General features: G+C 42.9%; 1 non-coding gene across 1 annotated transcript; it reads right to left on the bottom strand.

Moving 5' to 3' along the window:
* Nucleotides 1–982: 982 nt before the first annotated feature.
* TRNAP-CGG lies at nucleotides 983–1,055 on the bottom strand. Its single transcript has one exon. It is a non-coding gene; the product is annotated as a tRNA-Pro (tRNA).
* Nucleotides 1,056–5,424: the final 4,369 nt, after the last annotated feature.

Genomic DNA, 5,424 nt, shown 5'->3' with positions numbered 1-5,424 from the left:
TTGTGTGACAACTTTATATCATCCCCTCGTATTCCATTCTCCACAACAATGCCTTTTATCCTTACACCAGTCAACCTGGAGCAGAGCTAATCCAACGGTGAATGTATATCACAGTAGCGCAGTACCTTTCTGATTTGGTTGCAATGTTGTCCTGCTTGGGAATTGCTAGCCTCACTAAATGGCAGAGGGTTTGGCTCCATCTGCTTAGGATCCGGTCCTTTGCAGTTGCTGCAATCTGCTCCCCTTCTAGTGTCAATACCGAGAATGTGTATCGGTTTAAGCCACCTGTTTTCTTCCCAGCTTCCACTTCATTTAAACCCGCACTCCCCTTCAATTCTATTATGCCTTTGCTCATCCTCTTTCTTCGGATAAAACGAAAGGAATTTGCACGGCCTGTCTTCACGGATCGCTCGATATCCTCCACCGTGAAGCCTAGATTTCTTGCGTAGGTGACGACTCCTAAACCGGAACCTAGCATTTTGTTACGGCAGCAAGGTTTATTTTTCTCATCATGCAGAACCTTGATCTTGTCCGAATTAAATTTCATATACCATTTGGATGCCCAATGTTGCAGTCTAGCAAGGCCGCCCCCAGAATTTATGAGAATCTGAGCGTGATAGAACTTCTCTGAATCCTTTTGTGTCATCTGAAAAAGTGATCGCCTTACGGTAATTTTTTGCACGTTGGAACTTTATCTCTCTAGCATGTCCCGCAGTTACATTAACGCAGTTTGTTTGTTAAGCCTTGGGGTGTCTTCAGATCATGAAGATTTGTTGTCCATTTGAGTGCTGCATTTGCTTGAGGTCCATTCTTCCTCCGTAGTCCTTACATCACTATCTCCTGCCCTAGTTGTTTTTTTTTCTGGAGGCATGCTTTCATCTTCCCAGAGAAGCAAAAGCTTGACTAGTACTTGATTTACTACTCCCTACACCAGGGGGAGAGTAGAAGAACTACTCTAGAGGCTGCACCCTAGTAAAGGGAAGGGCTCATCTGGGAGTTGAACCCAGGACCTCTCGCACCCGAAGCGAGATATCATACCCCTAGACCAATGAGCCACTGCTGCGTGGTTTCCTTCAAATCCCAGAGAGAGAGCTGGCTAAAGATGGGCTTTTAACAGCTTGCATGACCAGAGCCCATGTTCCGTAGTAGAACGTGGACCTTTATGATGTAAGAGCCTGTGCAGGTGATAGAATTTAAAGATGATCAAAAAGACAGTGCTGTAGCAGAGAATGGTTTCGATCCATCCGACCTCTGGGTTATGGGCCCAGCACGCTCCCGCTGCGCCACTCTGCTCCTTAGGTTGGCTGCTTACGATTCATTTTCTAATGGATCACGTCGTTAAAACCGGCCCCTCTCCCGTGCATTAAAGAGAGCTGTAGTCTGTTGCTCTTTATGTTTGCTTGATGCTCTACATGCTTCAAAGACAACATGCTTCAAACCATCCCCATTCCTATTATCCCTCACTCACTCCTCCTCAGAGTCAACGCCAGAGGCCTCAACTCCGCCTGTGACCCACCCCCGCCCAGCCCTAGCCTCGCCACCCACCCTCTGCCCTCCCATTCAGTAAAGGGCCGGCAGCGTGTAACCCCTCTACGCACATAAATCCTCCTGGATTTACGCGTGTAGGGGCTTTTAAAATCTGCCTCTAAGAGTGCGGCCAATACACTTTATAGACTCAGCAAGTGAACTGAGAGCCCCACTGTGGTAGGTCAATTCCCAGAAAGTATGCTTCTAGAGAGAAATAACATTTTATAAAAATTAGTCCTTTTGATTGCATACAGTGGCCACTTTTTAACTTAAAAAAGCCATATCTCATAACTTTTCTGCATGTATTGTTTCACATGATCAACTATAGCAGAATACAAAAAGTCTTTGGGACGAAATGATTTTTTTAGATAATTGGATCTTTTGATAATGCCTTCCTATTGATTTGTGTCATCAGTCTCTGCAAAAAATAACTTTTAACCTGACCTCTGCATTTCCAATGTCGTGGCTTTCAGAGAAGAATCTTGTCTACGACCAGCTTCCACAGCACACAAATTTCCAACTCTTACAGAGCTCAGTTCCAACAAGTAAACTTGCATGAAAGAAGAAATATAATCTTCTCTCTTTCTTTGTAGATCTTGGCAGCATGAAACAGAACTTGTTAATATTAATATTTGGGCATCAACATGGACAGCTCATTACAAATGAATTGACACTTCCAGTTGTGCTGAAGTCCTCTTTTTATAATTGCATCTTCTTAAGAACCTGAAACCTTTCCTGGAAGACTCCTACTTGAGATCAGTATTGCAGGCATTGGGTTTAACTGCCCTTACTACTGTAATTTGCTTTTATCTGAGACTTCCTCTACCATATGACTACTACAATTAATACAGAATGCTGCAGCCAGACTGCTAACCAGTACAAAATGAAAATAACACATAACTCCAACCACTCAACGGTTTATGCTGGCTTCCGATAGCCTGGAGGTCTTATATAAAGTGCTGAGCATGATTTACAATCTGTTACATATGATTCAAATCCCTGGCTGGCATCCACACTTAGTCCATAAACCAACACGTGAACTGCACTCTCTGGTCAAAAGTCTGCTTGAAATTCCTAGGGGGAAAAATAGCTAGACTAGAAGTCACACACAATCATGCATTCTCTGTAGCAGGCCTAAGCTTCTGGAATCTGTTACCTGAGGCGATAAGCACTGAATCCTCTATGAGCATCTCAAAAGGTGTTAAAGGCCTACATATTCAAACAGGCATTCCCGTAATTCAGGTTCCTTGTTCTTTTTTTTTTTTTAAACCTTTTATTATGTTTCCTGTTTTTTTATTCTTCGACCTGTATAATATTGGAATTGAATATGCCTTTATTCATAATGTCTGTAAACCGCTGTGAATTTCCCCAGGAACAAGTGGTTAAAAGCATTTTAATAAATAAATATAAATGTCAAGGGTTCTGTAAAAGAAGCAGCTCAATTGCCTTCTGCCTGGGACTCCCACCCGATTTTTCAGTAGAAAGACTGCACATCTGTGGGAAACATTTCCAATGGTTAGATTATTTTGGCAGCAGAGGGCAGTACCCTTCCTTCTCATTCTCCCAGCTGTTACATCTGCATCTCCTCCCCCCATCCCCCACCCCAAACAGCTGTAATTGAAGTGCTCGCTAAGTGGTGCTGCTGTCTTTCCATAGGCTGCTGTGAGACTAAACTTGTCTTGGCTTTCTGCTCTGACATGCCTGGGAAGGGCCAGGAAAGAGGAAATGGGTGGGGAGCTCCCATCTAACCTCAGTCTATCCTTCTCTCCCCCACCCCAAATCTCCCTCACTTCCTGCCCCCAAATACCACCGCCAGCCAGGTTCCAGGAGAAGCTCTGGAAAAGAATGATTCTATTACATACATTTAATCTATAATAGGTCCAGATGTAATTAGCCACTGCAGCTTGAGTGACTTAGTTTTATCCAGTTTGCTAACAGAAATCTATAGGAGTCAAAATGCTGAGAAAATAGAGGGGGATTGGAAAGGGAAGGGAATGCTACTGGAATAAGGTAAGTACTCATCTACAGTACGTTGCCCAGTGACAAACAACAATATATGCATTATTATTTTTAGCAAGATGTCTACCTTTCTGTTCCTGGAAATTACTAGGGCACAGAGCTGTTGATTCAAATCTCATGTCAAGCATGTACACTCTTGCTTATATCATCATTTTTCCTGTCCTCAAATTGTCAGGACTCTGGGGTAGGGCATTTGTATAATTATGAGATTTACAATGTGGTCCTCATTTAATCTCTCCCCTGCCTGCAAATGAGACTGAAACTCATGTCTCTGGAGCTTTTAAATGTATTTCCAGTCATTTTTTTTTTTCAGGACTGAAATGTAATACATTTCAGACTCATTTGTGGTAAACGTAAATGAGGACTGTACAGTTTGGTACTGTATACACTGAGAACATACGTTACAGGGGCAGAGGGAGATTTACATAGCTAAAGAAGGATATTAACAATAGACAAGTTAAACCAGGCATAGCCATAGACCCTAATAATGCATATAATATACAGTAGGCCTACATAAACTTAGATAAAAAAACCCCACCAAAAACTATAGTAAAAAAATAAAAATAAATACATCACCTACTTTTCTGAAATGTAGCCACAATATGCACCTTTATAACCAACCACCATAGGTTTCTGGAAATAATGCAATACAGTCAAACTGTAATGTCATGAGTGCTCTATTTAAGAGAAGCCTGTCATTCAATTGCTTGTCTTCCTCCCTCAGTCAAAAGCTGTACTAATGATGATGCTGCCACATGTGACAATAATAGTTTTTTCTATGCGTGGATTGGAAGCTGACCACTGGATAATCCCGAAACGAAACCTGCGTTTCTCTTTGGTATAGCTCTACTAGAGAAGTGCAGCCCTGTACAGATACAATGTCAGAAGAAGACACTGCTTCATAGAACTTTTACAAGAGAGACCAGACAAATAAGATCCTTCAGGAAACATATTTATTAAGAGAAAAATGGTCACCGTCAACAAGAGAAGAGTTTTAAAATTTAAAAGCAAGCCCACAGAGCAGTAGATTTTTAGATGGGATTGGAATAGGGGCCAGAGAGGGAGCATGATGCAACAACACAGGAAGCTATTCCAGGTACACAGTGCAGCAAGAGAGAAAGATTGGGGTCAGGAGTTGGTGATGGAGGAGTAGTGCACAGATAAGTGCAGCTTACCTGATGAATGGAGTTCCCAAGGAGGGATGGGGAAGATAAGGAGGAGAGGCAATGAGGAACTGCAGATGACTACGGTGCCAATGAAAAAAAAAAATGTGCTGAAAGCGGGCGCTGGGCGTTCAGCGTTCACATGGTGCCCCCAGGCACCTCTCCTGGGGGCACCATGTATATTTCAATTAGGGGTTGTGCTGTCAGGGAGACTTTAGGGTCGATTGCACATCCCTTGCACCTCCTTGACAGCCGGTGCCCAGGAGTGGTCCATGGCTGTCCACCGGTTTAAGAAAATGGACACTGAATTATCAGCATCCGTTTCTCGAACCTGACTGCCAGCACTTTAAAACAATTGTTTTAATCTTTTGTTCCTCTGACTTAATATTGCCATGCTTTTAAGTCGGAGGATGTACAGAAAAGCAGTATTTTCTGCTTTTGTGTATTTTTGGGGTGCTCAGAAATTGCTCCGGACGTTATAGATTAAGGGGTTATGGACGTACCTACACATCCTGCATCCAACTGTAGGTTAAACAGTGAGCTCGGCTGAACGCACTGTATTGCTTCAGTAGAAGTTAAACTGTATGCAGAAATAGATCAGTAGGGTTGCAGGCCAAGCAATGTTCCCTCTAAGTTGTGTGGGGAACTTCCAACATATGTCTAACTACTGGGTGCTCTAGTCGTCTTATGCTTCAAATTGCACGGGGACCCATAG

The sequence above is a fragment of the Rhinatrema bivittatum genome, chromosome 8 (assembly GCF_901001135.1).
Source record: "Rhinatrema bivittatum chromosome 8, aRhiBiv1.1, whole genome shotgun sequence".
Lineage (NCBI taxonomy): Eukaryota > Metazoa > Chordata > Amphibia > Gymnophiona > Rhinatrematidae > Rhinatrema > Rhinatrema bivittatum.
Note: the sequence above shows the minus strand (reverse complement) of the source record. Positions and strands in the feature narration are given on the sequence as shown.